This window comes from Triticum dicoccoides, chromosome 2A (genome assembly GCF_002162155.2).
Source record: "Triticum dicoccoides isolate Atlit2015 ecotype Zavitan chromosome 2A, WEW_v2.0, whole genome shotgun sequence".
Lineage (NCBI taxonomy): Eukaryota > Viridiplantae > Streptophyta > Magnoliopsida > Poales > Poaceae > Triticum > Triticum dicoccoides.
Genome location: NC_041382.1, coordinates 7,443,133 through 7,453,603, shown reverse-complemented (window position 1 = coordinate 7,453,603; position 10,471 = coordinate 7,443,133). Strand labels below are relative to the sequence as shown.

Below are 10,471 nucleotides of genomic sequence, written 5' to 3'. Positions count from 1 at the left end.
TTGACAAAGTTCTCAGCATCCTTGCTCTTGTGGTTCACAGGAACTGGGGTGCAAACCTGAGAGTCGCAATTTATGTTCTCCTACCTGCAGATGCTACTGGGCCTGCTCATTGCATGGGAATATATCCCCTGAGAGTAAAATAAACACTATGTAACTGTCTCAATGATGAAACACTGGCTTGCTCTTCGGTACTTTCAGTATCCAAAACTTTTCTTCATTTTAACTCAGAACAAAAACAGTGGTTGTTTTCTTTTTATTTTTTTGACGGGAGGTTTGTGGCTCTAGTGCGGGGTGTGGAGGTTGCTAAATACCTGTTTTTGATCAAACATGTTTAGTGACGCATCTAGACTATAGAAAGAGCAACAGACGGATAGGATGATTTTTCTTTGGATCCCGGCACTTTGTGCTTTTATATGGGTAATAGAGGGCACCAGCTTTTGGACACTGAATTATGCCATTTCAATACAAACACGATTTGAATTTCTGAACTATAAAAGCCCCAATTACATAGCAACAGAGAGACACAATGAACTTACATGTCACAGTTCGTGTTCAGACACACGAATGCGCTCCAAAGACAGTGAGTAATGGCGCTCTGTATAGTGGCCGGTATCTGCAAAAGAAATCAAAAATTAAGAAAATATTGTCATTTAGAAGAAAACATCGTCATCATTATTTCATTAGATTTATAGATCTAGATGTATTGTCATATCGCACCTTCAGGTTTCTGTCCTGGTAATTAGTGTATCCCATCCATAGATAACTTGAAACGGGAAGCTCTGAAATGGCCCATTCATACAAAACTTGGATACAAGCAGGGTCACCACAAGGCTCCCTAAATATATGATGTATTTCTGTTTCATCACCAACAAACAACCAACATTGAGTTTACCGCAAACCAGGATTTGATAAAGAAAAACTTCGTCATGCCAGGACACTTATAGTTTGTTAGCCTAGGATTCAGTCGTGTAGCTTCGTTGATCCTCGTACTGCTTCCGTGCATTGTAACATCTCGCTAGCCTTTTTGTAAGCAGGTAAAACGTTTGGGAGAGCATCACCAAAGTGGGAATCCGGGTGATTTGTATTGCCTTCTTCAGCTTCCCAACTATTATACACAAAAAATTATTCAAGATCAGCCAAAGGCATAGATAAATGGCAGTGGAAGAGCACGCGTACGCACTGAACCTGCTTTGCCTTCTCTTCATCAGTCCATCACTCACGGTCAACATAGCCATCTCATATTCTCTGTAAGCTTCCCACAGTTTGCTGCCTTCAGTCACGTGTAGATCCCCTGCAGTCATTGCTAACATTGAGACACTGACTGATAATGCCCCTCAACATAATCGAGGTACGTGAATATTTTATTTTCTGATATCTGCAATATTTTGTATAACACATGCTCTTTACTAATTTTCATTATTGTTAGAATCCATGTCCTATACGTTTTAGGATTGTAATATACCGTAAATACCCTGTACTTGTATCAATCTTTGGTAATATATAAAGAGGAGCCCCGCACCCCTTGAGGACGTGCGATCCCACAAACTCTCCTGTTTCTAATCTTTACATGGTATCAGACTAGGTCACGATGACCTCCGCTGCTTCTTCGTCTGCCGCCGTCACGCCCTCGGCTGCTGGCACCGTCAGAGGACTTCTCCCACCCAACCTTGCTGCTCTCCTCGCCGGCACCAACAGCCTGCACAGCTCCCTCGTCGTCAGCACCATGGCTGGCCCATCCAGCTTCGGCACCAACCTCGGCTCCTTCATGGCCGGGGTGATGCCGCCGGCTTCTTCGCCCACTCTCGGCCACCACTGTCCGGCCTGCTCCTGTCCGTCTGCCCGCGGTGGCCGACGTGCCCGCACCTGCGCCGTTCCACTTCGCCCATCTCCTCACCATCAAGTTATCGACGGAGAACTTCTTGTATTGGCGCGCGCAGGTCCTTCCTCTCCTCCGTAGCCATAATCTTCTCGGCTATGTTGATGGATCGCTGCCATGTCCATCGTCGACCGTTGTGGCCACAACAGCGGATGGTGCGCAACACATGGTTCCCAACCAGGCGTATACCGTCTGGGTGCAACAAGATCAAGCAATTCTCTCGGCGATTCAATCATCTATGACCGAAGGGGTCGCTGGCATGATCCTCTTTGCTGCCACATCCCAGGATGCATGGACAACACTTGAGAGCGGTTTTTCATCTCAGTCCACGGCGCGGTCCATGGCACTTCGTCGTCAGCTTCAGGACATGAAGAAACTTGATCTCTCGGCCACGGTTTATTTCAACAAAGTGAAGAACCTTGCTGACACTTTGGCCGCCATCGGGAAACCTCTTTCTGATGAGGAGTTCACTGGTTTTATTCTTGGTGGGCTCGATGGTGACTATGATTCCTTGGTCGAGGTGGTCCAAGGTCGTGATACTCCGATGCCCCCACAAGATCTCTATGCTCGACTCCTTCAAACCAAACAACGTATTGAGTCTCGTCGGTCCGCTGAGGTTCATGGCGGTTTCTCTTGTAACCCGTGGTGGTTCATGGCAGCCATATCGTAGTGGTGGTGTCTCATCAGGTGGCAAACCACCTATGCAACAGCAGAACTACAACAACAACAACAACAAACGTCCAGGTGGTGGCTCATCGTCTGCTGATGGTGCATCTTGCCCTACTTGTGGTCGTCCCAATGGTGGTCGGCCCACATGTCAGCTTTGCGGTTTTCAATGACACATCGCTTCTCGATGTCACAAACGCTTCAAGCATGATTTCCTGGGCATTGGCAATGATGGGCGCAACAATGAGCGCCAAGCCGCCATGGCCACTCATGGTCCCGTTGGTGCTCCCCAAGGCCACACTCCCTCTTATCCCATTGATGCAAGTTGGTACATGGACACGGCAGCCATATACCATCTGACGAATGAACTTGGCAAGCTTCACTCACACGAGCCCTACCATGGTCCAGACAAGGTGCACACTGCAAGTGGGTCAGGTATGCACATCAAACATATTGGTCAAACTTCCCTTCCCACGAGTACCTCTAGGCACCTTCAACTTCATGATGTTCTTCATGTTCCTGTTGTTACACGTAATCTTCTGTCCGTTCCTAAACTTACTCAAGACAATGATGTTTTTGTTGAATTTCACCCCTTTGATGTCTTTGTTAAGGATCGCGCAGCGAGGGGCGTTCTTCTTAGCGGTCATTATCAACATGGCCTCTATCCACTTGATGCACCTCAAGCTTCTCAGGTCTTCAGCAGCGTTCGTGTCAAGCCATCTCAATGGCATTCACGCCTTGGTCACCCAGCTTCCCCCATTGTGCGCCATGTTGTTCATCGTCATTAACTCCCCATTGTGTCTAGCGATAAAGATGTCTCAGTGTGTGATGCCTGTCAACAAGGCAAAAGTCATCAACTTCCATTTCCAGTATCTACTCGTGTAGTTAAACATCCTCTTGAAATTGTGTTTTCAGATGTATGGGGCCCTGCCCAAACCTCAGTTAGTGGTCATAATTATTATGTCAGTTTTCTTGATGCTTACAGTCGCTTTACTTGGCTCTACTTTCTTAAGCGCAAGTCAGATGTATTCAATGTGTTTCTTCAGTTTCAAGCTCATGTTGAGTGTCTCCTTGGTCGCAAGATAATTCATGTTCAGTCCGATTGGGGAAGGGAATACCGCAACCTCAACACATTTTTTGGCAAACTTGGGATTACACATCGTGTGTCATGTCCACATACACATCAGCAGAATGGCGCCGCTGAACGTAAGCATCGTCATATAATAAAAACTGGCTTAACTCTTTTAGCACATGCATCTGTACCTTTTTGTTTTTGGTCCGATGCTTTTTCTACGGCTTGCTTTCTTATAAATAGGCTCCCTACACGGGTACTAGACATGAAAACTCCCATTGAATGCTTGCTTCAAGAAACACCTGATTATACTTTTCTCAAAGTATTTGGTTGTGCATGTTGGCCGCATCTTCGACCATACAACAAACGCAAACTTGAGTTTCGTTCTAAAAAATGTGTCTTCCTTGGGTATAGCTCTCTGCATAAAGGATACAAGTGTCTTCATGTTCCCTCAAATCGTGTTTACATATCCCGTGATGTTATCTTTGATGAGAACCACTATCCTTTCTCTCATTTTTCTGAGTCACAATCTACATCACATTCTACTCTGTCGTCTCTTGTTTCGTCTGACCAATTTATAGATGCTGCATATTCTCCTATTTTGCTTCCTAATCATGGTGCAGGTACCGGACGTGGTGCTCGTCTTCAGCTACTAGATGACGAAGAAACCGCCCCTGATGCACCTTATGTTGATCGCCCGGCCATGCATGGGCCGGACGTCGATCACATGCAAGGAGGGGCGAGCCATGCAGTAGCGGCTCAGCCTGAGTCGGAGCAAGACGAGCCGACGCCAACTTCCTCCACAGCAGGCGGCTCAGCTAATGATCTGTCCCTGGACTCGCATGCGTCGCATGCCCTAGAGCCGTCCTCGTTGACGACTTGTGATGCGCCCTCGACGCCCTTGTCACGCCGTGCCAACACCTGCTCGAATGCGACCTCGTCAGTGTTGGAATCTCCTGGCTCGTCATCGCCCGCTCCTAGTCCATCTCTGGTTCCACCACCGCCTCAGGTTGCTCCTCGACGGGTTCACACGCGTAGCCAGAGTGGTATTTTTCAACCAAAGCAACGAACAGATGGTACCGTTGCATGGCTAGCTGCATGTATGGCGCACAAAATTTCTGATCCAACATCTGAGCCGACTCATTTTCAGATAGCAATGGGCATACCACATTGGAGAGCTGCTATGGAACAAGAATTTTTGCGCTGCAGAAAAATGAGACCTGGACACTTGTTCCTCCTATCTCAGGAGTCAACGTGATAGACTCTAAATGGGTCTTTAAAGTCAAGAAGCATGCTGATGGATCGGTTGAACGCTATAAGGCTCGTCTAGTTGCCAAAGGTTTTAAGCAACGCTATGGTCTTGATTACGAAAACACGTTCAGTCCTGTTATCAAGCCTACCACCATTCGCCTTCTTCTCACATTGGCAGTTACTCATGGTTGGTCCCTTCGTCAATTGGATGTTCAGAATGCATTTCTTCATGGTGTCCTGGAGGAAGAGGTTTATATGCGGCAACCTCCTGGTTTTATTGATCCCGATCGGCCTCATCATCTTTGTCGGCTGATCAAGGCAATTTATGGTCTCAAACAGGCTCCCCGTGCTTGGCATGCTCATCTTGGCTCTGCTCTTCAGTCACATGGTTTTGTTCCATCTACTGCAGACACCTCTTTGTTTCTTCTCCAGCGCCCTGAGGTCACTATGTACCTATTGGTTTATGTCGACAATATTATTCTCACCAGTTCTTCGCCTGCTGCTGCCGATCGACTGATAGTAAATCTTCAACATGGTTTTGCTGTGAAGGATCTTGGTCCGCTTCACTATTTTTTGGGTTTGGAGGTTACACATACCGTTGACGGTCTCTCTCTCACTCAGAAAAAATATTCCCTGGATCTTCTTCGACGTGCTGGGATGCTGAAGTCTAAGCCTGTCTCTACACCCATGTTTGTGACTGAGAAGCTGTCAGCTGATGCTGGTGTACTTCTTGCTGCTGATGATGCTACTGAGTATCGCAGTATTGTTGGTGGACTACATTATCTCACTATCACTCGGCCGGATATTTCCTTTGCAGTTAACCGTGTCTGTCAGTATCTTCATGCTCCTCGTGATACCCATTGGTCTGCAGTTAAACGCATACTGCATTATGTTCATCTCACGCTCTCGTTTGGACTACATCTTCGGCCTACATCTTCTATGTTGTTGTCTGCTTTCTCTGATGCCGACTGGGCAGGGAATCCGGATGATAGACGATCATCAAGGGGATATGCTGCGTTTTTTGGTTCGAATCTAATCGCCTGGAATGCTCGGAAGCAACCCACTGTCTCTCGGAGTAGTACAGAAGCTGAGTACAAGGCTGTCGCTAATGCTACTGCTGAACTGATTTGGATACAGTCCTTGCTGCGAGAGTTGGGTGTTCCTCAAAAGATACCTCCGGTTCTCTGGTGTGATAATATTGGAGCCACATATCTCTCATCTAATCCCGTCTTTCATGCATGGACGAAGCATATTGAAGTTGATTTCCATTTTGTGAGGGAGCGTGTTGCACAGAAGCTATTACAGATCAAGTTCATCTCGTCTAAAGATCAACTTGCTGACATCTTTACTAAGCCGCTGCCACTTCCTTTGTTTGAAGTCTGTAGACGCAATCTCAACATTCTTGACACCGGTTAAGATTGAGGGAAGGTGTTAGAATCCATGTCCTATACGTTTTAGGATTGTAATATACCGTAAATACCTTGTACTTGTATCAATCTTTGGTAATATATAAAGAGGAGCCCCGCACCCCTTGAGGACGTGCGATCCCACAAACTCTCCTGTTTCTAATCTTTACAATTATTTATTTTAAATTGATTATAGATAGCTTAGTAAGATAACTTTTCCAGATTCAGAGAAAAGACTGGACCTTTATTAAGTGGGCCGCACTATTGACAGCCCATTTTACGTGTGGCCGGTAGCAACACGCTGCTCCTGCTCGGAGCCCATTTCAGAGCGTCTCATACTATCAGATTTTCCAATTTTACTATTGTGGTGACTGAACCATGAAGAGTGCATGCAATGCAACGGTTTTCGATTACAGACTGAAGCATGGAGCTGAAGAAACAAAAGTAGCAAATGTACAAACAGGCTACATGTGTACTGAAAGATTAGTGAAGCATGGAGCTGTGATTCTCATCATCACTGACCAAAATAAAAGGACGCGTATCATTTCCTTGCTGATGAGCTGCGGCGCTGCTTATCGACTGAAGTTTTATTTTTATTTTTTTGCAGGAAAAGCCCAAAACAACTTTCACTGTCAACCTCCGCTAGAGTAAAGTGCACATATATCAGATGCCAGATCCTCAAAAATAATAATAATATCAGATGCCATGTAAAATGTAAAAGGAGCCAAGGCAAGATGAATGCAACAATAAGTAAACGTCCATGGATTTTGCTATTGAACAATAAGTAAACTACTATGAATATTTCTTTATTTTTTTCGCGAGGGAAACTACTATGAATATTATAAATACTAGTCAATTTTTTCATACTGCTCGGACAGTTGGCTCGTCTTTGTCACATGATTGGACATTTTGACAAGTACCCGTTCCGCAGCCACAGTCAAAGTCATCCATGGAGACTTTTCTATTTTGCCAAGAGTCCTGCTGTATTAATAATGCTAACTGATTAGTTTGAGGCAAATATGGGGTCATTAGAAACTCCCCTCTGGGTGGACTCTATGGTTCTTCAATATGTTCATCAACATGGTCTCCAAAATTTCTATTGTGGTAAACGTGTGATATGCAATAACATGACGGCACGGGTTAGTGGTGTGCCCTGTTTGATTGCATGCTTGCATATTAAGTGAGACGGAGCTTGAGTGCCAGCATTAAGTAGAATCGTGGACGTCAATATTTTCTTTTCTTGACATCCCATGGAGCTCAATATTTTTTCAACATTTATCTAGCGGCATGTAAATATAGTGGCACAAGTGTATTTTGTTTTCTGGAGTTGTTCGTCTACTCTGAAAATAATGACAAAAGACACTATCGGGGCAGAGTCCGTTCAAGAAGTCTCTTTAGAATTCATTTTGGGCAGTGCTGTTCTCCCTGAGGCCTTTCTGTACAATTTTGGCCCACAATTATGAAGCATTTACCCCCCGTAAATTTTGGACTGCCTCATGCTTTGGTAATTGCTATGACCATACTCAGTACAGGGAGAAACTATGCAGGAGGTACAATACAATTTCTTGTATGAACATGCCTTGTGGTTCTTCTAATAAAAATAAAACCAAGTTGGATCATACTATTTGCTTTTCCATTTTTACCATTGTGGAGATCAACATCAGGTCAAGCCTGAACTCTAAAGAAAGCAGAAAGTGCGACAATTTTCGATTAAAGAATGAACTAGCACAAAATAAGCCACATAGAATTGATTGGATTCTGATGAAACCAGAGGAGCAAATATAGAACAAACTAGTTACATGTGCTCTGAAACTAAGGTATAGAGCTGTGATTCTCATCATTGACCGAGATAAAAGGGAGCATACCATTTCCTTGTCAACGAGCTGTGGCGCTACTTCTTCGCTGAAGTTCATCTGGCAAAAGCCAAATAATTTCCAAGGTCTGATGGTCAAACGTTGCAACAGCAGGCTGCACATGTGGGATCCCATTGCCTTGTATGTTAAATGTAAAAGGAATCCAATGGAAGACAAATGCAAAGAAATTAAATATACAATTTGCTATGGGACAATAATCAATTTGAACCTAGTGCGAATATTACAAATACTGGTAAAAAATCTCCCATCCACAGTCTAGACAAGTATTTGTCAATGGAAGACACTAGTGCTGTCCTTGTCAAATATTTGGACATTTAGACTTTTCTAGTTTGCCAAGAATCTCCACAAGACTTGGCAGAGACAAGCCAAGTTAAATTTGTCCAGAGACCGACCAGCAGTTTACCTCATCAATCCCAGCCATGGAGACTGCCATATCTGCAGTTGCAGGTGAACTTGTGAGCCAGTTCATCTCCTTCCTAATAAACAAGTACAACTCCTTGAGCCATGCCCGATCAGAGGAGAAGGGAGTGGAGAGGTTGCAGCACCTCCTGATGAGAGCTGGCACCATCGTTGAGGAGGCAGACGCGCAATACATAACCAACTCCGGGATGATGATGCAGCTTAAGACGCTCTCGGAGGCCATGTACCGAGGATACCGTGTGCTGGACAACTCAAGGTACCATGCCCTCCAAGACAGTGCTGGCTTCGACTAGGTTAGAATCAACGACTCATCTAGGAACAACTTATACTCCCTCCGGTCCTTTTTAGTTTGCATATAAGATTTGACTGAAGTCAAGCCTCGTAAAATTTGACCAACTTTTTAGAAAAAATGTCAACATTCACAATCTGAAATCAATACCACTAGATGTGTCATGACTTAAAGTTTTATATTATATAACTTTAGCATGGCAAATGTTGATATTTTTTCGTATAAATACGGTCAAACTTTGTGAAGTTTGACTTCAGAGAATTCTAATATGCAGAGTAAAAAGGACCGGAGGGAGTATATAGCCAAGCGCTCTTGAATAACAAATGATATGGCCACGTGCCTCGAGTCACATGGTGCCTTGGAAAGCTTAGAAATTGCTGTTGCTAACATGGCAGAATTTGCTGTGCTTCTGGGTGGATTTGAGCGTATGTCTCGTAGGCCATACGATGTTTATCTTTACACCGACAACTTCATGTTTGCCCGACACGCTGAAAAGCAAAAGCTCTTCAGCTTCTTGTTGCAGCGTAAAGGGCCTCCTGGAGATCATACTCTGGCAGTTCTTCCGATCATAGGTGATGCGACAACGGGGAAGAAATCTCTGGTTGCTCATATGTGCGGCGACGAAAGGGTCCGCTCGAGCTTCTCCTCTGTACTGCACTTGAATGGAGACAACCTTTTGAGAATACTTGACCATGGAAGGACCATGGAAGGGATGATCTTGATAGTTATTGAGTTTGCTTCTGATGTAAGTGACGATGACTGGAAAAGGTTTCACTCATTTGTCATAACAATGGGCAGAGGAAGGAAGATCATCATCATAAGTAAACTTGAAAGATTAGCCCGGTTTGGATCAGTGAAACCAATTTTCCTGAGCCTTTTGACTGACGACGAGTTGAGGTACCTTTTCAAGAAGCTGGCATTCGGAAGTGTAGACCCTGCAGAACATCCACGGCTAGTACAAATAGCAGATGAATTCGCCAAGGTGTTGCAGAATATGGAAGGTTCAATTGTCGCAACAAATTTGTACGCAGATGTGTTGAGAAAGAATCTCAATGTTCAGTTTTGGCGTTGCATATTGGACAAGGGGAGAAGATATGCTAACAGAAACCACAAGGCTGTACAGCAAGGGCATCCACTGGACATAACAGACTTTGCTTTGTGTCCACTTAGCATGACACATCATATAACTGATGTTTCAATCAAGGAGGAATCACCAAGTGTGACATTGGGGAAAATTCTGGCAGATCCTAGTGTTAGACCGAAAGGAGACTTCACTCTAATTACATGGGAATCAAGGATACCCCCTCATAAATCATTTGCTCATTTTGTAACGAGTCGTGCTGATGATACACATCAAGGCAGGGCCTTGCCAGGGAGGAAGCGACGAGGAGTGCCAATTTAATATTTTTCAGAACTCCTGTAGTGTAACTCTGGTTGTATTTTATTTTATACATGACAAACTGTTCTGTCTATGAATTACTATATTGTATACTAAATGTATTACAGATCTCAATTACTGTACATTAAACTTGTATGTTTTATCAGATCCGACAATCCACTACCATTGAACTTCTTGGATAACGAACAACACCATCTAAAGTGGCAGTTGCTAATCCT

General features: G+C 44.4%; 1 pseudogene; it reads left to right on the top strand.

Annotated features, from left to right (window-relative positions):
* Window positions 1–8,564: 8,564 nt before the first annotated feature.
* Window positions 8,565–10,256, top strand: LOC119358589 (annotated as a pseudogene).
* Window positions 10,257–10,471: the final 215 nt, after the last annotated feature.